General features: G+C 41.5%; 1 protein-coding gene across 1 annotated transcript in view; it reads right to left on the reverse strand.

Moving 5' to 3' along the window:
* The window catches only part of LOC109678255 (pannexin-1-like), a 115,854-nt gene that overhangs the window by 33,764 nt on the left and 56,823 nt on the right, over positions 1 to 25,267 (reverse strand). The window lies entirely within an intron of this gene.

Raw genomic sequence — 25,267 nt, forward strand, 5'->3', positions numbered from 1 at the left:
AAGAATCCTTCTTGGCCAATTGAGCCAGAATTCCCCTCACTTCTGACTATTCCTCTTAGTAATTTCCTACCACTGACTCCTATCCTGTTTCTTGGCTATGCATTCTGAGTTGCTCAAACTGTATTCAGAGTTGAGCCCAATCTCCCACTGTAAAATCCCACTGTAAAAGTCCCTATAGCTATCGTCATAGCCCTGAATAATGTTTACTTAAAATGTTTAACAACTGCCATTGAATAATTTTTCTTTAACAAAATCTACTAAGAAGGCACTAAGATGCCTCAATTTACAGGAGCTTACAGCCTATTTGAGGAGAACAAGGACAAGCAATAAAGAAATGAAATAGCAAACTACACTTGAGGTAAAATAGTGTGGGGATGGGAGCAGCCACCAGCTCTTATTCCATATTAAAAGTGTTTAGGTGAGCAGATGGTAAGTACTCACAGATTTGTTGAGTTTCAAGATAATAGAGAATATGCTCCCAGTTAATTAGTTCTATGTAGAGGGACAGAAAATCTGTTAGAAATAAGCTACACCTTGGGCTGGTGGAGTGGCTCAGTAGTAGAGCGGCTGCCTAGCAAGTGAGTCCCTATGTTCAAACCCCAGTCCTGCAAACAAACAAACAAACAAAGATACACCATAAAGCGTCATTGGGTGGGAGTAAACATGCATACAACGCTCGCCTTTGGCCTCCTCTATCAATATGATAGCTACTAGCCACAGGTGACTACTGAGCACTTTACATGAGCCCAGTCTGAAAATGAAATGTGTTATAAGTAAAAAACACACACTGAATTTCAAATATTTAGTACCCAAAATGTAAAATTTCTTAACATTCCCTATTGTTACCTGATTACATGATTTCCTACTGATTACATGTTGAAATAATATTCTAAAATCTAGATATATTAGGTAAAAGTAATTATTAACAATAATTTCACCCATTTCATTTTTATATAGCTAAATTATTTTAAATTGTATGGTACACATTATATTCTATTGGCTAGATTTCCAAGCCATCCTGATTCCTTGAATAACTTACTTTTTTTCTGCTTCCTTTTGCAGCAGCATAGCTTTAGGCAATTTCCTTTTTTTCTGAAATGAAACTTCCCTGCTCTCAAGGGGTGATATTATTTTAAAATTACTCTGCAAGTTGCTAAGAACCTCAAGGGCCTCTGTGCTTAACACTGTTTCCTTTGTAACAGGCAGTTTTGATATTCAGAATGAACAAATGAGATGAATGTTAACATCTTTGAGTCTCCTTACCCTGAAATTACTGTTAGAACATTTCCTTTTATATTCCTGAAGTTTCCATGGAAGCTTGGGCTGTACCACACCATCTTTGCTTCCTGAAGTAATGCATATTTCATTTCTGGGGACTCGGAAGAGTTTTTTGATAGCACTTTAGCTTCCTTTTGTTTTTTTATTTCCTCGTGTCTGAAAAAGGACACACTGAGACACCAGAACAAGGCTCTTGGAAAATGTTTTTATTTTCCTTCAGTAACAGTCTTGCCTCACTTCTCCTTTCCCTGTGGGACCTGCCCTGTGTCTGGCATACCACAAAGTGGCATTGTTCCCTCTTTTTCCACTGTGCTTCTGAGAAGGAGACCCCAAAACGCTGATGTGATTTGAGGGGAAGAGGTAGGATTTGGATCGGCAAATTCTCAATTCTACAGTTTACTTACTATAAGTCAGTTTCATCTGGAGGAACCCATAGTGTGGTCCCAGGCCACAGCCTCCATCCCAGTGTCCTCTCCTACCTTGCAGACACCCTGGGTGTCTGGAGTCACCCTGGGAATCACAGAATAAGCCTCTTTCCTGGCTGGACATAAATTGTAAGGCTCAGTGTCACCATTCTTACTCTAATGGCATCAGTAAGTCAAATCAATAGTACCCCCAATTGCACTCTGAGAGGGTGGTGTATTAGAGTATTTAGAAAATAAAATGAAGCTAGCTGGAATAATTATCATGGATGTAAACAGGAGAAATCCACTGCAAAGAGTCACTTAGAAGTGTTTCAGAAATTCCTGCGGCTAAGTCCTCATCCCTAAAACAGGAGAAAGAATTTGAAGGTGAGGAGCGCTTGGCCACCTTGAACTGGGCAAAATGGAGTGCAGTGGAGAGGAGTGATCAGCTTGGGGGAGGTTCGTGTCAAATATAATGCTGTCCTCCACACAGGCAATCTCAGCAGTCACAGAGGTGAGGGCCTAAGCCAGCTGAGGGCACTGGGTTGGGTGATGGCAGTACAGGGATGACGGAGACACCAGTCTTCCTCAAGGGTCTCCCAGCTGGTGGGAGGGACAGACAAGGTCAGCACAGGAGCAACATCTCAATTCAGGCAGAGGAAGGAGGGAAAGCATGGGAACTTCCTAGGGCTGACTTTTGAATAGAAGTTAAGGAGAGCAGGGATAGCAAAAAGTATCTGAGAAGGCAGAAAAGGCCTTCAAGACCTGCATCAGAGACAAGAGGGAAGGTCCCGGGCGATCCTGAAGAGTGGGCTGGAGATGAGGCCAGGTAAGGTCTAGATTGTTCTTCACCTGAAATTCACAGAGTTCTGAGGGATGGTGGGGAGATGAGTAGTACAAGGGTTGACAACATCAGGTTTGCATTCTACATAGTCATAGACAGGAATGTAGAAGGTGGGTTAGACTCAGTAAGACTATTAAGAGAACTCAAGAAACACAGCAGCAGGAATGGAGCGAGGCCTCAGAAAAGTGTTGGGGAGGTAAAGGAAATGGTCTAACGGACAGAGAATTTGGGATTCAGAATAACTTCTGTGGTAGACAGAGCATTAGTTGGGTCCCATGGTTCCTCTGATGTTCATGTCTTACACAATCTCCTCCCTTTGAGTGTGAACAGGACTTGATTCTATCCAATAGAATATAGCAGACTAGGGGGATTTTGCAGAGGTAACATTAAGGTACTAAGACTGATAAGGTATCAAGGTGATAATTGGCCAAGGAGACATTTCTCCTTCCCAGAAAGCATCTGTCTGCACCTGAGAGACATCTCTGCCCTCGGGCCATACAAAAAGGCTATAAAACCCAATCTCCAACCTGACCGGTTTCTGGGTCCCACTGCATGTCTTCATGCAACCTTTTTCTTCTCTTCTTTACAAATAAAATCTTTTCAACCTCTGCTGCTGGAGTCTGCCTATGCTTTCATTCTCAGAGCGGACCAAGAACCCTCAACAGCTAATATTCCTGCATGTCATCCGTGCATCATATCTGGCGACCTACAAAGGGATACTTCTTCACCTGAGGTCAGTACAGGTTGCACCAAACTGGAGGGGACTACCTGAAGTGGCCATGATTGTCCAGCACTCCAATGGAGTCTGTCCTCCAGGAGAGCTCCTCCACCACAGCTTAGCTATGGTGGACCTTTCAGGCTGACTTTCTCTCTCTCTCTCTCTCTCTCTCTCTCTCTCTCTCTCTCTCTCTCTCTCTCTCGCTAGGAAGACTTTCTCCCTTGGGAACCTGGGGAAAAAGCTCCCAGCCCTCTACAGCTGTAAGGCAGGCAACCCAAGAAATTGGGAGCTGGCCAGGGGCTTATCGAGGGACTGCCAATGCCAATGCTATGTGGGTGGAGCTAAACTTCAGTGCAGAGAGGCTTTTTTCCTCTCAACTCTCAGCTCCTTCTCTCCTTAAACTCTCTCCCTTTCAGATCTGACCCGCTTAGGAGGAGGTCTGAAAACAGCCGGTGGAAGGGAAAGGTTCTCTTCAAGCTGTAAGGGCGCTCTGGCCAGGGCACTCCCTGGTGACACCCAAAGGCTGGAGACGCAACTTCCTGACCCGCCCTAAGGCTCCAAAGGCAGCTAAGTCTCGGACCCCTCCAGCCATGTTGGCAGCAGACAATCAGATCTCTTACACTTTCTTCACAATTCCTGTGGCCCGAGAGTGGAGGTCACCCCTCGCTTCCAGTGCTCCAGTACTGCCTCTGTCAGGATCGACCTGGGCAGCAGTGATGACTAATAATCCCTCATGTGTTGAGCCTGGGAACTCTCTTTCCCCCAATCCTCAGCCTCTCCTTCCTCCTTCCCAAGTAGATCAGGATGAGTGGACTCCCCTCTTTATTCTAAACAGCAGTGGGCTTCCTTCTTCAGTCAAGTCTGGGAGAGATCCCTGTATCCCCTTTGACAGACACCAGAAGGTGCTACTCTCTAACTTGGGCTTAACTATATTTGTCAGGCATCTGGTTGATCTGGTTAAGCAGGTTCCATAGTCTACCCTCAGGGGGAAAAAGAGAGTTAAAGAGACAGAGACCTCAATGGTCTTCTCCATTTTTGTCCCTTTCCACAGCAAAAAAAAAAAAAAAAAATGCCTTCAGAAGCTCCCTCTCTTTTCATAGAAAATATATATGTCTCATAGAATATATAGGGGCACAAAAGTCTACCTCATCAGGAGTCCCTGTCCATGCCTCTGCAGGGGTCCTCCCTCTGGCCATGAAATCCCTCTTGGCTACTTTGATAGAGTAATTTTTAAATTACAAGACTTCAGAGTAATTTTTAAATTACAAGACCTGTTTGCAGGGCAAACAGGCAAGTCAAAAGGAATAGATAAGAAACTCATTGGGGCACTCCGGCAGGGTGGCTGCAGCTGGACGTACCTAAATGTCTTCCCCATGACCTTAGCTACAGGTGGCAGTGGTGGGAAAGCATTTGAGAGAGAGATGCCCTCTCCCACATAGAGTATTTCCTCACTTGGGGATGCCTAGGTGAAAGGAAAAAGCTTCTGTTAAGGTGATCAATTTTCCCTTGCGTCCCTTTTTAGATAGGGAATCAAGCCTCCAGGATCCCAGAAGGATCCCCTCTTGCATGATTACTAAAACATTGGAAAAATCTTGATCCAGAAAGTCTTCAATGAAAGCGAATCAAGTTTTACTGCACCCAGGCCTGGCCACAATATCCTCTGGGAGATGGGGAAAAATGGCCAGAAAAAGGGAGTATTAATTATAATACCATTCTTCAATAAGATATGTTCTGTAAAAAGGAGGAAAAGTGGACTGAAGTCCCATATATTCAACTTTTCTTTTTCCTAAGAGACCACCCAAAATGGCTGAGCAAATGAGACTAGTTACCCAGACCATGGTGACCTTTTACAAAAAGCCCCCAAACTCCCTTGAGGAACCAGAACCAAAAAAACCATCTAATGCCCAAGGGCCCCCAACAATGTCAAAGGGGGCCTCCCCTGTGACAGAAATAAAGTCTCCAGGGGAGCCACAGGGGATAGATAGATAGATAGATAGATAGATAGATAGATAGATATACACCACCCTGAGGATTTGGTTGATGCCCCACTAGCTCCCCCTCTATCCCCTTACCCAGGTACCTCACACCCCAGACATCATCCCACAGGACTCTTTGCCCTCCAGTTAATTCCTGGAGGGGACAGGGCTCACATTCCTTTTAGATTAAGTGAACTTAAAGAAATAAAAAAGGATCTAGGAAATTACACAGAAAACCCAGCTCAATACATCCAGGAATTCAGAGAATTCAGCCAAAACTTTGAACTGAGCTGGAAAGATGTAATGCTATTGCTATCTCAGACCCTCACTTCTCTGGAGAAACAGAGGGTACTAGATCAAGCAGTCACAGCTGGAGACAATTATCACTTAGCAAAATGCAGCCCTACAGGCCTGTCTCAGACTGGGCCCCACAGGAGGAGGAGGGGGAGGCAGAAGAAAGACAAAGACACTAGATACCTGAAAGGGAACCTCAATTCCCAATTCCAACAGGAGATCAGGCAGTACCTAGATATGACCCTAAATGGGACCCTGAAAATGACAAGGATGAATGGAGTTGTAACCATTTTATCCACTGCATTCTTGAGGGTCTAAGGAGAGCCAAGGTAAAACCCCTTAATTACTCCCAAGTCACAGCTGTACAGCAAGGACCCTTAGAAACCCCAGTAGCTTTCCTACAGAGACTTAAGGATGCTTTACAAAAGCATACCAACATTGTACCAGAGTCACAGGAAGAGGAGATCATCCTATAAGATAAATTTCTAACATAGTTGGCCCCAGATATCCATAGAAAACTTCAAAACCTGGTGGCTGAAGGGAGCAGAGATCTAGACCATATAGCCACACTCGTGTACTATAATAGGGACTTAGAAAAAGAAAAGAAGGACCTGGAGAGGGAAAAGAGAAAGGATAAACTGCTTTTTAAGACTCTCCACCAACTTCATCATTTGGGCTTAGACAATACTTTGGTTTTGGTCAACAAAATATTTGGGGAACTAAATTAAGAGCCACTGCCCAACAAGTTGTACAGGGATGTGCCAAAAAAATAATCCCTATAATAAGACTCCAGATGCCAGGGGCACAGAAACAGGGATCCTATCCTGGGAAAGACTGGCAACTAGACTTTACCCATATGCCAGGGGGACCAAGTCAAAACTATTCTTAGTATTTGTGGATATGTTCACTGGGTGGGTGGAGGCTTTCCCTTGCAGTACAGATGTTCTAGGGAGGTGGTCCGAGTTCTAATCACAGAAATAATCCCTTGCTTTGGCCTCCCCAAAAGCCTTCAAAGTGATTTTGGGCCTGCATTTAAGGAAGAAGTAACTCAGGGACTCTCTAGAGCACTAGACATAGAATACCACCTCCACTGTGCCTGGCATCCCCAATCATCTGGAAAGGTAAAAAAACAAATGAACTTTTAAAAAGACACCTAGTTAAATTGGCCCAAGAAACCCACTCCCCCTGTTCCAAGCTCCTGCCTATTGCTCTCATCAGACTCAGAAACACTCCAGGCAAGCAGGGACTGACCCTTTTGAATCTCTACATGGAGGCCCTTCCTAACCAATGACCTCCTTCTTGACAGAGAGACAGCTCAGTTAATTTCCCATATCACTCAATTTGCTAAATTCCAACAAACACTCTCAGAGATCAAACAAGCCACCCCCAGGGTGGATATAAAGGGACACCCGCTCTCTTGTGTCCTGGTGACCTAGTCCTAATAAAGTCTCCAAATCCAACCTGGGACTTAAAAACCCCGCTCTGGGAGGGGCCATATCCAGTTATTCTGTCTACTCCGACAGCAGTGCGAGTGGCCAGCCTGGATTCCTGGATCCATCACTCAAGAGTCAAGGGCTGGAATTCCTCTGCAGATGTCACATCTCCACCTCCAGGCCCAGAATTGGAGCCTGCCTCCTTCTCATGTGAACCTTTGGATGGATTAAAACTGCTATTCAAAACGAAAATGGCTACAGATACAGCTAAGTCACCTCCATGAACCTTCTTGAGCCAAACCTCCAGCACCCTCAACAGCTGAAAATTCCTGCGTGTCATCTGTCATCTGAATTAATAAAAATTAATTCTGCCAACAACTCAAGACAGTTTGAAAGCAGCAGCTCCCTTTGTGAAGCTTCAAGTGAGAAGACAACTTGTCCACATCTTGACTGTAGCCTGTGAAACCCTGAGCAGAGGGAGGCAGGCTAGAAGTTGGAAACGTCTGGGGATCATCAAGGTTGCCAGGGATGGCCCAGACCACCTGCACCTGGCTGGGAACCATCCATGTCCCTCTCCACTCATTCATTATTGGGTGGGAATCTCCTGGGTCCGCCCTCCCCCATGGGTTAGTGTAGGTTTTAAGAGCACCTGAAAAAAAAAAATGCTCTGCCAGCAGACTCCACTTGCACTCCACCATGCTACCTTTGTATTTCCCTCTCCCTAACTTTTAATAAACACCATTCACACCCCCACATTCTGCTTGGGTTCTTCCACACCAGAATGCAAGGACCAAGGTCTTCTGAAAACACCGTTTTGCTGCATTAACATTTGGTGAAGCCAGCCAGGAGACTAATGGTGAGATCCCAGACCCTACACTTTAGAGGGTCACAGTCACTCTTTTCACTATTTTTTCCTCTGCATCACCAAGGGAATGGGCTGAGCTCTGCCCTCAGGGAAGATACCTAGGAAATGCCAGGTCTGACTCAGCACTGTCCACCCAACAGGCAGGCCTCCCTGTAATCGCATTGCAGATGTGGGTGGCAGTGCCCCCCACAGCTTGGGGCTCATGAGCAAAGGCTGGCCAGGCCTCCTTAAACTGCAACACACTTTCCCTTCTTGCATCTAACCCTTAACTCACCCCCTCATCCGTTCCTTTGCTGATAATGGTTGTACTGTGGGAAAACTTACTCCAAGATCTCTAATCCCCACGTGGCCAGGGACAATTAGGAACGCCCTGGGCATTCAGGCTGGGTTTCTCCATGACTCCCCCCCACCCCCCATTCTTTCTCTTCTTCTGTTTTCTCTCTCCCCTGGCAGTTTTAGAGGGCAAATGGAGGTGCTACCACCCAGGCTGTGGGAGCAGAGCTGCTGCATGCAGCTCTGGCCATGGAGGAGGGGCACAACCGCATGGCTTCTCATCTGGCCTGCACTCAAGCCCCACCTAGCCAGCCACAGGAGTAACTTGCAGGGACAGTGACTGCTGCAGCACCTGTGCGCACACATGCACATACTCGGGCCCCCTGCCGAGGCTGGAAGCCTCTGCCCAGCAGCCTCCAGCTGGAAGGCTACCAGTGCCTGAGCCAGCAGGAGGAGGGAAAGCAAAAGCATCACTGCTCTGCTTCTACCAGTTGGAAGGCCAAGGAGGCTTGGGGCACTGGGGATGAAACGGGTGATGGCCTGGAGGCCCACCAGGACCATGTGCTCTCCCCAGCTTCACCATGTGAGGCTCCCCAGCCCCATGGCAATGAAAGCAGCAGGAGGGAGCCTCATACCCCCAAACCTGGGTCCTGCTCTAAATGATGGGAAATTTCTGTTGGAGAGTCCTAGTCTGCTAAGTCTAGCTCCTTGATTTGGGTCTTTGTTTTGCTAATGTAGATTACCTTGGGCTAAAGGATAATGATTAACTTTAAACTCCCTGTAGTAGCCTCTGGGCTCTGGCTATTTGATTTTAAAAGGAGATTAATGGAGTTTAAAAAAAGTTAAATTACTTTTAAAAAGGGACAAAACCTCAGTGTTCAAAAGATGACAAAATGTAACATGGCTGTAATTTAAAAAGTTATTTAAATAATTTCCTAAAATCAAAATTTAGTAAACTAACTTAAAGCTAGTAGCTAATTCTATCTTAAAGATATTCTGCTCTTAGTAATATTTGCTAAAAACTGGCCTATAGGAGAAATTTTATGTTTTATCAGGATAATTGTTTGTGAAATTTATTAAATTTCATTTAAAATGCTATACAAAAGTTTACATGGCTAAAGTTGTATTTTTAATACACGGTGACTAACACTCAGTCAATAAAAAAACAAGTCTATTTGGGGGAACTGGCACTGTCTTCCTAAGCTTATAAGAGTTCTAAAAGCTTTGATTCTTCTTACTGCTGCACACCTACATCTGTGTAGCTGTAACTGTCTTTAAATGTTAAATGCATTTAAATTCTCTTAAGTATGTTTTCTAAAATTAAAAACAGTGCCATTTAATTAAGGATTTGACACTGGTCACCCATAAAGTTTATCTGTATAAAAAAAACATATTGTAACTTACTTAAAATTCATTTATTCTAAAGGGAAATTTATTCAATTAATAGGATGTCATTTTTTACACTAAAATACAAGTTTTAAATGTATACTTGAGATAAGGACTTAATATACTAATTAATGCTGTCCATCATAATTATTATTCTAAAATGCAATATACAATAAACACTTTAAAGCATTCTTAATTTAACTGTTCTCTGCTGATAAAATTAGGCTTACTTACACCCAAGAGGTTAAAAAGAATGGGTCTTATGTGTGGGTATTTTAAATAGACAATTTAATTGGAGGTTTTATTATTAACAATTATTTTTGTTTAAAAATTAATAAAACATTATTCTCTCAATGCCATATGTCAGATTCTAAACTTGTTTAAGGTCCTTTCCAAACTGTAGATCTGTGAATGGCTGGGTTCTACAGGACTTGAATTCTTGGCTTTCTAGGTAATAACAAGGCCCCTTCATGAAAAAAATCCAGGATCTAATTATACACACCTCGAGTAAATTGAACAAAGCCCCACAAAGCTTAAAGGTTTACTGCCATTTGCACTAGCCCTGGTAACCCTAAATTTAGATAAACATTTAAAATTAAAAGACAAAACATTCAGAGAAAAAAGTTCTACAACCTATGACTAATTCTCCAAAACTATCAAGTGATGTCACATTCAAGGAGGCTACAAAACCTTTTAAATCCCACTTTAGCTTGCTTCAATTATTTAGTCTTTTCATTAGGATGAGTAACTCATATGGACACCTATTTCTCAGGGGAAGATGGCTTTTATTCCTATAACTGTGGGGAGCGGATTATGAGAAGCCTATGAGAACTTGACACAAGCACAGTCGTGCTCAATGATCTACAGGCTGTTTGGCATGGCCCCAGCCGCAGAAGAGAGCAAGAGGCAAAATGCAGCACAGCTGTTTTTCCTACATTGTCTACATTCACAGAAGTAGGAACTCAGGTTTCTCTTGTTACAATGTCACGCCCCTCCCTGAGAACTGTTGCTCTACCTCCTTGTTTACCACTGGATATAAAAGACTCGCTGAGGAAGGACAGGGGATTTTGATTGGCTGGCTGCGGGGTGCTTATGAGGCTGCTGCTGCCTGCTGGCTGTTGTGTGTTTCCACCAGAGCAGCTTTCTGCACTGAGAACTTGATACATCGGCTTTAGAAAAGCTAAGCTAAAGAAAAGCTAAAGAGAACATGGGGCAGTGCAAGTTTGAGGGCCAAAACTTTAAGAGAGACTAGAGAAAACATGGGATAGTGGGAATCTAAGGAGAGACTTTAAAGAACAGAAAAGAAGAAAGACTTTAGAAGTAAGGTTTTAAAGAATAGAGAAAAGAAGCAAAGTAAAAGAAGAGAATAATAAAGAAAAAAAGCAACGAGGCTCTTGTGCATCTCCATCCAAGCACCCAGCACACCTGATCCCAACTTTCTGCATGTTTGTCTTCTATCCTTGTCTTTTCTGTATCTCCAGTCACCCCCAGTTAGGTCAGGACAGGAGCTTGTGAGAAAGCTTGCAAGAAATAACAGATTGCTATTTTAAGCCTGCATGCTACATGTAACATGTCTTTGTGTTCCATGTGAGACCCTTTGGAGAGACCATGTGGTCACAGGGAATGCTGCCACCATGCTGAAGCCACCACATGTCCAGCACCATCTTGCCACTCTCTAGTAATAGGACACTCATGGGTGGTGCCATCTTGCCTTCCTCTAGGAAAATTATAACTAACCTATGGTTAAAATTCTCTAGATCAATATAATTTTCATGCATGTTCTTTCTACTGCATTGGTCTGTTAAGGACTGGACAAAGGGTACGGTGTTGTATTGGAGATCTGCTATGAACTGCTTATGAATCTAGTTGACTGATCTACTAAAGATAATGACAAAAAGTGGTTTGTTTAATAAGAGTGCACTCTAAGTTAATGTGATTGCTTTGTGCATCACTGTGTTTTCTGTGTATATCTTTGTCTTCTACCAATTGTGGTCACTTAATTTTTACTTTTATGAGCACATTATACACACTTATATTCTTTGGCATGCTTAGTTCAAAACATCTGTGTGTGTGTGTGTGTGTGTGTTTAGATGTCTTTAGGATGGTTCTCAACCTGCTTTTATAAAGTTAATGTGTATAACTGTCTCAAGTTATCTAAAGATTTAATCCCAACCAGGCGTAACTATTCTCTTAGTACTAAAAAAAGAAATTCATAAACAATAATCTCAATCTATTTCATTCTATCATGAATGTGATTTACATTTAACTCTTTCATAATCAGGTTTACTGACCCATGTGTTCCTTTAGATTGTAATTTTCTTTAAAGGTATAAGGTTTCTAAGTTTTATTTAGAACAGTGTTATATAAATTTGGGTTTTACAAAGGTTGTTTCAAGATACAAATTAAGGTCTTAAAGTTTACAAGTTTATATGTATGACTGGGTTTTCTAAGGTCAAATTTTAAGATACTAATGTGTTTTTAAAAAATGGGTTTCTGTTTTATCAAAGTAACTTCAGGGATCTTTTGGTACTATTGGCTGATACAAAATTTTGCTAAAACCAAACAAAAGTTCACCCTCCAGATGTGATGTTAAAACCTTAAGTTTTTAGAGTCTACAAAGAGGTAATTAATCCTAAAATATTAACTTATGCATGTCATTAACTCCTAATGACTAAGCTTGTTATTTTGGGGCTCCATAGGCCACATGCAGGTCAAAAACAACCCTGTTATGTATCCTAAGTCATGCTGTTAGTTAACTTCAGCAGTCTAGGATTAATTTCTTAACATCCACACTTGGCTCTCAGTCATTGGGTCTCTGAACTTTATGCTAACCCCCTTATCTCTGTTTCTATATCTAATCATTTAAGACATTAATCTTAATTGGTTTATTTTTAAAATGTACATGTACCCCCATTTTTCTCACTACAACCCCATGGCCTAATATGAAAACTAACCACAAGCAATGGGTTTTTATTAGCCAAGCTTACCTTGGTGCAATTTAGATTCTGAATTTGTTACAAAAGTTCATATTAAGATGTTTCCCTTTAACAATCAACAGATTGTCCTCCTTTATGTTGTTATCTTACATTTTACATATTGTTTTGGTATCAGCCTCTTTGTGCAGTGCATAATAATTCTGATGTTTTAATAGTTGGGTTCACATTCAGAATCAACATCCCATCTAGGAACCCTTAAGCAGGGGTGGAAGAGATAGACCTTTAGAAGAATGAATGACTCAAAAGACAGAATACTCTGAAACTCACTTGCTCCAAAGACATCAGATGGAAACAGGTTGGAAGGACCTATAAAGCTTTCAAGATCCAAGGGGGATGCTCCATGAATCTCAAAAGCTCTCTCCAAAAGGGCAACTTTCTCCTTTCATTTTCCTCTCTCTCACTCTCCACCAGCCAGCAGAGGACATTCCATTCAGGAGCCCTCATGCAGGGTTGGAGGGGTGAATGGATTTTCCCCCTTCCCTTCCCTCTCTCTCTTTCCACCAATCAGCATAGGGGAAGACAACATATCCACTTGGCTATATCCTTAAGAACTGAAAGATGTTTTGATCCTACTAATCAAAAATAAGATAACAAGTTCTTATCATGGCCCATTTAAAATTATTTACTATTCTTTACATCTTACCAAAACCCTAAAGTATTTTTCTGATAACACTAAAAATACTAAGTCTAAACACTAAAAATACTAAGTCTAAACTAAGTAAAAATTCTTTTAAATGGTTCTAATATTGCTAGTGCCTTATATGGTATCTTATACATGTATACTGCCTTCCCCTAAACATTAAAAAGTTTAGGGTTTTTAATTGTCAGTAATATATTGACAGTACTTACAATACTGTCAATCACTAACTTGATACTTTACCTAACCAAAATTCAAAGCATAAATTGTAATTAACCATGGTTACTCTAAGTTTTGTCATTACAGTTCTGATCCTTCAAGAACATTTTACAAGCCCATGAAAAATGACTCTGACAAGTGCTTATCTATCAATCAGGACCGACATTCTTAAGTATTGGGATCGTTTTGTATTCTCCTTGTAAAAGCTTTGTAACTGTTGCCTGCTGACACTTTACAACCATTTAAAGGTCACTGTACGTCCCCTATGGGACAATTAGGTTAATTAAGTCCAGCCTAAGAGCCTTTTTTTTTTTCATAATTGTTTGTTGCAACCTTCAAAAAGGTGGCATTGGCTGTGACTTTTGACCTGTTTGATGTGTTGCTTCCCTTCCTCCATGGGACAAATCTGACTTTCCGGACTGTCTGGAAGAAGCACTTCTTCCCAGAGGGACAAAACTGCCAAATCTTCAGAGACAACAGTTCGGAAAAACAGTTTAAGAGAACACGATCCCCAAGCAGTCAGCATCTCCCAGCTTCTGAGAAAAACAGACAAGACAGTTCAAAAGGACTGCACAAATGAGGGGACTTCTCCAGATGCAGATGGAGTCAATTATGCCAGACCTCTAAAAGTAACCAAAGCAGAGAGATTTTAAAAAGGGGCTCTTACACATGTGCTCTAATATTTAAGCCTTCTAGGCTTCTGGCAAAAGGCAAACTCATGTCTTTGGCCAAGGCCTTCTGTTTAAGCAATGGCAATAGAACATTCAATGTTATCTAACTTCTGCTTAGAGATGCTGTGAGTCTCCTTTCTGTACAAAAGTGACCCATTGATGTTTACTCTCTAATTGGAGTGACACCTGCCCCCAGTACACCTGACGTCAGCCTTTAACTGCCCCCAGTCCAAAGTAAAAAGCCCTGTGAAAGTTAAAAATAGCTACAGGTATAAACACCTACAGGCAGAGTAACCACAAGACAATTTTTCAAAATTACTTCATCCTTCCTGCCACACCTGGCAGGGCCCCTTCTGATGCTCTGGTCATTATTAATGTTCAAGTAATGCCTTCTAAACCAAATTTCTCTCTTACAGAATAAAAGCCTTTAGGACCTAAATCATGAGACAACAGGGCTATCAACCTCTACAAACGAACAAGATCTCCATGAGCAACCCAGGTTTCCATGAGGAACCTTAATTATGTTGGGTAATAATTCAGACACCTTGTGTCCAAATGAGCCCTAAAGGAAAGAAATAGGAGAGACAATTTCCCTTTACAGGTAGGGTCTGCTACCCCTTGTCAGCTCAAAGCAGACACTGAAGATGGACCACTCCCCTTCAGCAGTCCCCCAAAACTGAATATTTTGGAATATTGTCTCTCAGGGGGAATTTGAGGCAGGCTAGAAGCTGGAAAATTTGGGGGCTCATGTAGGTTACCCAGGGATGGCCCAGACCACCTGCACCTGCCCCGTGCCCCTCCCCACTCGTTCATTATTGAGTGGGAATCTCCTGGGTCTGCCCTCCCCATAGGTTAGTGTAGGTTTTAAAAGCACACTCTCTCTGCCTGCAGACTCCACTTGCACCCCACCATGCTTCCTTTGTATTTCCCGTTCTCTAACTTTTAATTAACCCTTTATACCCAAGCATTCTGCTTGTATTCTTCCATGCTAGAACGCAAGGACCAAGTTCTCCTGAAAATACCACATTGCCATTAACAAGAGGACCCAGGTAGACTATATTCAAACTTCTAACCCAGAAAACTGCAATATAAATAAATGTGTTCATGTTAAGCTGCCAAGTTTGCAGTAGTCTGTTATGGAGTAATAGAAAATGAATACAACATCCAAAGTTCCTAGAGGTGCCAGGAGAGCAGAAGACAGTGACAACTAATGCTAGCATTTATGGAGTACTTAGTATATGCTAGCCACTGTACTAAGATTTTGCATGGCTCTGTTTTATTACCCACAACAGAAAATTGCATTAATTTACATTTTACAAAGACATTCCCCTCTTGAGAGGTGGGCAGGTCAACCTATGTTTATCAGCACATGGTCCCTATTCCTTCCTTCCTAACTCTTAATCACAGAGCTTTACAAATTTCAGATGCTGTGAGCCTTTAATCAAGGACATTTTTCCTTCAGTTACTGCCAGCTGGATTTTAGCAAGTACAAGGGAGCCTAATGAATTTTATGCACCCAGCAGAGAGGAATGAGCCTCAAGGTATTTCAGGACTCATCTCTTGTTACATCTTCCGTGAAATGACTCTGCTAAAGGGAAGACAAGAAATATTACAACTTTTACTTATAAAAGTTTTATTTAGGTGGACATCACAGTGTACAACTAACAAATTATTAACCTTTGTCTAAAGACACAACAGCCTTGACTTTGAGTCTTTTAATCCTCACATGAAGTGAGCATCATCAGAATGCAGAGCCTGCATCAGAATGCATCAGAATGCAGTGACTTACATGGCAACATGGTATGTGATAGCCCTAACCACAAAATGTGTATTCAAATTCTTGTGTTTTTCAAAAAGATCATTTTCTAACACCACAATTTGAGCTCATCTTCATATCTTCATGGAATAGAATCAAAGATGATCTTAATTATTTTTAAAGTTGCTTTCCATCTGTTGGCAGTATTCTTACCAAATGACATAGCAAAAAGAACATACATACTTTTCTTTTTACATTTTGGAGAAATTAAGTCATTAGGAAGAATTTAACTTACACACAGAGCACCACTTTACTGAATATCAGTAAATTGCAATTATGGTACCTTAAAAATCCAACTTGTGAAAGAGGAACTGATGGTTTCAGGGTTTTTTTGGTGTGGTTTTTTTTTTTTTTTTTTTTTTTTTCTTTTAAGAGATCACTTGTAACTTATTACACTGTATAATCCTACAAGGAGTCTTCTCCTCTGATGGGCAGGGAAAAAAGCACACTGCAAGACATTAGAATCTTCTATAACTTTCAGGAACTTGAAGAACAATGACTGATCACAAACTGCATGCTTAAGTGACAAACAATTTTCACAGCTAAAAGGGGACAGAGAAACACAATACATCTAATTTAAAGCAGGCAGGAAAACCAATCACAAATTAACATCTATTATATTCCATATATAACACAATAGCATCTTTATCAATCTTTTTAAGGCTTTTCCATACTTGTGGGAAATTAGGGGCAAAATGCCAACTATTGCCCAAAAGGAGCCATTTTATCTCAATGCCCTCAGATAAAACCTCAATTACTGGTAATTGCACATTTTAATCCACATTTCCTTTTAAGAGGTCTATTCTGGGCAATTACTAAGACTGGGACCTTTAAAATGTCAATTTCTCTAGTCACTGCAAGACAACATTGAACTTGTACTAACTTGGAAAGTGGTCATGACTCACTCCACAATAAGGAGCTAAGAATTATCAGCATTTACAGTGGACAATTATTCATTCACAGAAATAGTCCTCTTTCTACCAAGAAGCTAAATCTCCCTCCCCCCAGAGAGGACCATGTGCCTTTTAAAATCAAATCACAGTTGCCAACAAACTAGGATTTATCCTAACAATTCCTTTGTTTGTTCATTCAATAAATATGTACAGAATACCTGGGGCATGTCAGTCACTGTTTGAGAATTGAATAGAAGCTCCTATCTTCATAGATCTTCTGTTTACCCAGGACTGACAGAAGAAGAATAAACCAAACATGAACACACTTTGAAAGTGTGTAACAATCTGACTCTTACAAGTGAACTAAATCTCACAGGAACAAGGACATAGCAGCCCAGCCCTCCAGCTCCATCTCAGCTCACTCTTCAATGGGAAAGGATCAGTAGGAAACAGCTAGTTTCCCCCCATGAAATGGAAATGTGCAAGCCAGACCCACTGGACAGGTGGAAGTTTCCAGCTTTCTCACAGTACAGCTATAAAGGGAGAACACCTTTTATAAGTAGCATGATCCTCCTCCCCACACTCCACAGAGGCGAAACAGGAACAATTATTTGAGCTGAAAGAAGATTAACAAGGTGTTAACCTTGTGACTTGAAAGAAAACAGCAGTCAAGTGTCGGCTGCCTGGTTCCTCCAGGCCCACTGCTGCCCTCTCATTCTCCTATTGATTTTGTTTAGTCAGACTCTAGAAAAACGAAGGCAACTAATCAAAAGTATATGCAAGCATGACTTACATGTTCATAACTTTACCAAAGCAGAGTCTTCCTTGTACAGGTTCTTCAACTTTGTGGGGGGTGCGGGGATTTTTAAAGCTCCAGACCCTCTCCTCAGAGAGGCACACAGCATTATAGATGAGACTGGACACATTCAGAGGGATGGTATGGCTACTGACAACACATACTGCTTTAAATGTACTTCAGAGATCATTGCTATATGAGGATAAGCCCCATGCAGAGATCAGAGCTGCCTCTGTCCTTGAGCAAGTAACTTTTTTTCCAACCTAAGATCAGCTGTGTGTTGGCTTATAAGAGCAATAGCTCCAAGTACCCCATAGGCTTGTTCACACCCCCTGAGAAGAAAAATACAAAAGGCCACTGCAGTCATAATCACCGTCTATGTCATCACTGCACCCAAACTTCAACTGAGAGGATTTGTGGCTAAAGAACTTTAAGAAGGTCATCTGCCTCCAGGAAAAATTATAAGTACATTCTCAAAACCATCAGCTATGAAAACTATGAGAGAGAAAGTAACAATTCAGTGTCTGCCATAACGGAGCATTCTTTTTGTCAGGCCTTTACTGTGCAAGTTCCTTCCCCTCTTAGCACCTGCCTAGGTCTCTGCTGCCTTTTTTCTAGACTCTGAAGTCCTCAAGTACAGGACCTGCCCCTTCACGTCTGCACAGCTAGAGCCCAGTGTAATGCTGTGTGGCATTGTGGCCCTTTTGGAGTTCGGAGTGGGAATGGGAAAATGAAGTGACAGAGAGGCTAAGGACCCCAACTACATGAACTCTAATAAAAGGATTATGTGTGGCCAGGCTTGTGAGCTCCTGGTCTCCTAAAATAAAATATACATTTTTATCAGAGCACAGTACAAATTAGGGGAAATCTACAGGGAAGATGAAGCTTGTTGAAAGAAATCATGCCCTAGAAAAATATTTCAAAAATTCCCAAACACTATAGTAGAGCATTATAATGGGACATCTCAGATAGTGAAATAGAAATGTACCAGAATCAATTATTTAAGTTACCATCAGGATCCAAGATGGCAACTGGCACACAGCCACAGACCTTCTGACTTCCGTGATCCAGGGACTTTGATGAGAAGCTGGAGACATGCTTGATTGAGGTAAAGCACCAGGGAGAGCTGAAGCATCAGCACTCTGAACCCCTAGCTTGTGGGAGGCCTCTCCACCCCACCATATACTAAAAGAATAGCAGGCGCTGCACACTAAGCCCCGCCCCACTGCGTGCTCTACACGTCAGTGGGATCTCTGATCCTCCAACCCTGCTCCTTTGCCCAACCAGGGCTGTGCTACCCCAAACTCCCACCCCTCAGAACAGCACGATCTCTGTGGGAGGAGCCCTTAAGGCCAGGGATCCACTGACATTTATGATATCTGCCAGGCCACACCCCCCGAGGCCTGCACACCCCTGCAGGAGCTCCATCTTGCTGGGCCGCACTCTCCAGCCCTGCACTATCTCTGCACTGCCAGCCATGCCCCCAAGGACTGCACCGCCCTGCAAGACCTCTGCTCTGCCGGTATACGCCCCCAAGACCTGCCACGCCAGAGATACAAACACCCATGATCTCTGTTCGGCTGGGCCATGGCCCCAAGGCCGGCACAGCCCTGCAGGAGCTCCATTTTGCTGGGCCATGCCTCCCAGCCCTGAACGATATCTGCTTTGCTGGCCACACCGCCAAGGACTGCACAGCCCTGCAAGATCTCTGCTCTGCCAGGCCACGCCCCCCAAGGACTGCCATGCAGGGAGCTATAAACACACAGGATCTCTGTTCCGCTGGGCCATGGTCCCAAGGCCTGCGCAGTCCTGCACAATATTCACTCTGCAAGCCTGTGCCCCTAAGGCCTGCCAAGCTGGGGACCCACCCCCACCCCTGACACACACACACAATCTCCATTCTGCTGGACCACACCCCCCTAAGCCTATCAAGATGGGGGTCCACAGACAGGCAGGATCTCCACTCTGCCAGCCTGTGCCCTTCAGGCATGCCAAGCCCATGCTCCAAAGGCCCACTACTTCACCACAGTTAAGACCTCCAACTGTAGGTCCATGGGACCCCACTCACCGTCCACTTGCCACAGGAAGGCTCCAAACCTACCTAAGAGACACACACAGACAGGTCTGGATGCTAAAGAACTAGCATCAGGACAACTAAGAGTGCAATTCTACTGCTCCAGAACTGGTGATTTTTTTTTTCCCCTTCTTTAAGAGATTTGTTACCTGGCTTACTGTTTGATCATCCACCAGATCTACCATTTTTTTTCTCTTTTCCTCTCTACTCGATTCCTTTTATCTTTCCATCTCTCTCTCTCTTTTTTACCCTTCTTTCTTGGTTTTGTTAGTATTAATATTGTTACCCAGCTAATACTAGATTACAAATAGTTCAGGGATAGAAATGTTATCTAGTGGAAATATGGGAAGGAGAAAAAGGGAAGGAAACCATTCCCTCCCCCTAAAAAAAGTACTACAGAATTTAGAGCGAAATAAAGAAAATGGATACCCAGACCCAGACTCCAACAAAACAAAGATAAACTATACCAATGAGCCCAATGAAGCCCACAAGAACATCCTGAGAGAAGAAATCCTAAAAGTAATTAATGAAAATTTCAGAGATGTTCCTAGACATGGTAAACCAAAACATACCGGAGGCACTCAAGAAATTCCAAGAGGACAAAAACAAAGAATATGAGAAAACACAAAAACAAATAAATGAAATCACAGAAGCCCTAAATAAACACCAAACTGAAACTGAGACCACCATAAACAGAGAGATAAATGAATTAAGGTAAAAAATTGACAATATTAAAGAGGAAGTAATCCATGATATGGAAAACCTCAGAAAAAATGAAACAGAAATACAAAACAAAATGGAAGGCCATTCCAGCAGAACACAACAAACAGGAGACAGAATCTCAGAACTTGAAGATGAAATGGCAATTAAAGGAAAAACTGAAGAACTATTAGTTAAACAATTCAAGACCTGTGAAAAGAAAATGCAAGAACTTATTGACTCCATCAAAAGACCAAACCTGAGAATCAAGGGCATTGAAGAAGGAGAAGAGGTGCAAGCAAAAAGAATGCATAATATATTCAACAAACTAGTAACAGAAAAATCCCCAAATCTAGAAAAAACTATGCCCATTCAGGTACAGGAAGCCTCCAGAACACCGAACAGACTTCACCAAAATAGAACTACCCCATGACATATTATCATTAAAATAACAAGTACAGAGATGAGAGAAAGAATATTGAAGGCTGTAAGACAGAAAAAACATTAAAATCACAGCAGACTTCTCAACAGAAGAAGTCTTTAATTCAAAAATTAAAGCAAAAAGAGCATGGAGTGAGGTATTCCAAGCACTGAATGAAAATAACTTCAACCCTAGGATAATCTACCCAGCAAAACTATCATTCAATATAGATGGAACAATAAAAGTCTTCCATGATAAGCAGAAATTAAGACACTATACGGCCACCAAGCCACCACTACAAAAGATTGTCCAAGGAATTCTGCACACAGAAAATGAGAGCAAACAAAACCATGAAAGGGCAGGCAATACCAAACCGCAGGAGAAGAAAAGGCAAGAAAGCAAAGAGTAACATCGATTCAGCTATACACAATCAAACTCTTAATCCACAAAGACAACTGCATGACAGGGATCACCACATATTTATCAATACTAACACTAAATGTTAATAGACTTAATTCCCCCATCAAAAGACACCGATTGGCAAACTGGATTAAAAAGGAAGATCCAACAATCTGCTGCCTACAGGAGACCCACCTCACTGACAGAAATAAGCACTGGCTGAGAGTGAAAGGCTGGAAGAAGATTTACTAAGCCAATGGTCCCCCAAAACAGGCAGGGGTAGCAATACTTATCTCAGACAAAGCAGACCTCAAGCCTACTTTGATCAAATAAGATAAAGAAGGCCACTCCATACTAATAAAAGGGGAAATACACCAAAAGGAAATAATTATCAACCTATGCGCACCCAACGTCAGTGCACCCAATTTCACCAATCATACTCTGAAGGGCCTAAAAGCATATATAGACTCCAACACAGTGGTAGTGGGAGCCCTTAATACCCCCCTATCACCAACAGATAGGTCATCCAAACAAAAAATCAATAAAGAAATCCTAGAGCTAAATCACACCATAGATCAAATGGACCTAGCTGATGTCTACAGAATATTTCGTCCAACTTCTGCACAATATACATTCTTCTCAGCAGCCCATAGAACATTTTCCAAAATTGATCATATCCTAGGGCACAAAGCAAGCCTCAGCAAATATAAGAAAACAGAAATAATCCCATGCATTCTGTCTGACCACAATGCATTAAAACTAGAAATCAACAACAAAAACAGCAGTAAAAAACACGCAAACAATTGGAAGGTGAACAACACATTACTCAATGATGAATGGGTCACTGATGAAATAAAAGAGGAAATTAAAAGTTTCCTGGAAGTTAATGAAAATGAAAACATGACCTACCGGAACCTATAGGACACCGCAAAGGCAGTCCTAAGAGGAAAGTTTATAGCCATGAGTGTATATATCAAAAGGACAGAAAGATCTCAAATCAATGACCTAACACTACAGTTGAAACTCCTAGAAAAACCAGAACAAATGAATCCCAAAACAAGCAGAAGGAAAGAAATAATTAAGATAAGGGCTAAAATCAATGAAATAGAAACCAAAAAAAAAAAAAAACATACAAAGAATCAATGAAACAAAAAGCTCATTCTCTGAAAAAATAAATAAGATTGACAGACCCCTGGCAAAGCTGACTAAAATGAGAAAAAATCCAAATCACTAAAATGAGAAATTCAAAAGGAGACATAAGAACAAACACCACAGGAATCCAGGAAATCATCAGAGCCTACTTTGAGAGCCCATACTCTAATAAATTTGAAAATCTTGAAGAAATGGACAGATTTCTAGAAACTTACAACCACCCAAAACTGAACCAAGAGGATAATAATCACCAGAATAGATCTGTAACACAAAAAGAAATTGAAGCTGCCATCAAGAGCCTCCCAAAAAAGAAAAGTCCAGGACCTGATAGGTTCACTGCTGAATTCTATCAGACATTTAAAGAAGAACTAATACCAACTCTCCTTAAACTATTCCAAGAAATAGAATGGGAAGGAACACTGCCTAACTCATTTTATGAAGCCAATATTACTCTCATCCCAAAACCAGACTAAGAAAGCTCCAAAAAAGGAGAACTACAGGTCAATTTCCTTAGTGAGTATCAATGAAAAAATCCTTAATAAAATAATGGCAAACTGAATCCAACAACATCATGCACCATGACCAAGTTGGCTTCATCCCAGGGATGCAGGGGTGGTTCAATATATGCAAATCCATAAATGTAATACAGCACATCAATAGAAGCAAAGACAAAAACCATTTGATCATCTCAATAGATGCAGAAAAAGCCTTCGACAAGATCCAATACCACTTCATGGTAAAAGCTCTAAGAAAACTAGGAATAGAAGGAAAGTACCTCAACATTGTAAAGGCTGTATCTGACAAACCTATAGACATTATACTTAATGGTGAAAAAGTGAAACCATCCCCCCTAAAATCAGGAACGAGACAAGGATGCCCAACTATCCCCACTGCTATTCAACATAGTCCTGGAATTCCTAGCCAGAGCCATTAGGCAAGAAGAAATAAAAGGAATAAAAATAGGTAAAGAAACTGTCAAAATATCCTTATTTGCAGATGATCTGATCCTATACCTTAAAGACCCAAAAAAACTCTACCCAAAAACTCTTAGACACCATAAACAGCTACAGTAAGGTGGCAGGATACAAAATCAACCTACAAAAATCATTAGCTTTCTATACACCAACAACGAACAAACTGAGAAAGAATATATGGAAACAATTCCATTCACAATAGCCTCAAAAAAAATCAAATACCTAGGAGTAAATTTAACAAATGACCTCTACAAGGACAATTACAAACTCCTGAAGAAAGAGATCGAGGAAGACTATAGAAGATGGAAAGATCTGCTGTGCTCATGGATCGGTAGAATCAACATAGTAAAAATGGCTGTACTACCAAAAGCAATCTACATGTTTAATGCAATTCCTCAAAATTCCAATGAGTTTCATCACAGAGATTGAAAAATCTACACTACAGTTCATTTGGAAACACAAGAGACCACGAATAGCCAAGGTAATAATCAGCAAAAAGAGCTATGCTGGAGGTATCACAATACCTGACTTCAAACTATACTACAGAGCCATAGCAATAAAAACAGCATGGTACTGGCACAAAAACAGACATGAAGACCAGTGGAACAGAATAGAGGACCCAGATATGAATCCACACAACTATACCCACCTGATTTTTGACAAAGGTGCCAAAAATATACAATGGAGAAAAGACAACCTCTTCAACAAATGTTGCTGGGAAAAGTAGTTACCCATCTGCAAGAAAGTGAAACTAGACCCATGTCTATCACCCTGTACCAGTATCAACTCAAAATGGATCAAGGACCTAAATATCACACCTGAAACTCTGAAGTTACTAAAGGAAGGAGCAGGAAACACTCTGGAACAAATAGGTATAGGCAAAGACTTCCTCAATAGAACCCCAGCAGCCTAGCAACTAAGAGAAAGGATGAATAAATGGGACTTCATAAAATTAAAAAGCTTCTGTACAACAAAAGAAATGGTCTCGAAACTGAAAAGACCACCCAAAGAGTGGGAGAAAATATTTGCCAGCTATACATCAAAGGACTGATAACCAGAATATACAGGGAACTTAAGAAGCTAAACTCTCCTAAAATCAATGAACCAATTAAGAAATGGGCAACTGAACTAAACAGAACTTTCTCAAAAGAAGAAATTCAAATGGCAAAAAAACACATGAAAAAATGCTCACCATCTCTGGCCATAAAGGAAATGCAAATCAAAACCACACTAAGATTCCACCTCACCCCTGTTAGAATAGCCATCATCAAAAACACCACCAACAACATGTGTTGGTGAGGATGTGGGACAAAAAGAGCCCTTGTACACTGGTGGTGGGAATGCAAGCTGATGCAACCACTCTGAAAAAAAATATGGGAGACTTCTTAAAAATCTAAACATAGATCTGCCATATGATCCAGCAATCCCACTCCTTGGGATATACCCAAAGGAATGCAACACAAGTTACTCCAGAGGCACCTGCACACCCATGTGTATTGTGGTGCTATTCACAATAGCCAAGTTATGGAAACAACCAAGATGTCCCACTACTGATGAATGGATCAATAAAATGTGGTGTTTATACACAATGGAATTTTACTCAGCCATGAAGAAAAATGAAATCTTATCATTTGCAGGTAAATGGATGGAACTGGAGAACATCATTCTGAGCGAGGTCAGCCAGGCTCAGAAGACCAAAAATTGTATGTTCTCCCTCATATGTGGACTTTAGATCTAGGGCAAATGCAGCAATGTGGTTGGACTTGGATCACATGACAAAGGGAGAGCACATATGGGAGATATAGCTCCAAGCAGATAGCAAATGTCATTTATGTGCTCTGGTTATATTAGGCAAAGTGTCCCTCACTGTAAATATTCCTGTGTTCTGTTAATGGGTTTAAGTTAAATTCTGTTTCAAATGCCTTTGATTACACCCTGTAGACAACCTCTCTGAATGTGACTGAATTACATTCTGCAAATTCAGATTTACCCACTGGGCTCTTTTTGAAGGTTTCTTTCTTAAAGTCACTGTGGTATAAACTCAATATC

This window comes from Castor canadensis, chromosome 1 (assembly GCF_047511655.1).
Source record: "Castor canadensis chromosome 1, mCasCan1.hap1v2, whole genome shotgun sequence".
Taxonomy (NCBI): domain Eukaryota; kingdom Metazoa; phylum Chordata; class Mammalia; order Rodentia; family Castoridae; genus Castor; species Castor canadensis.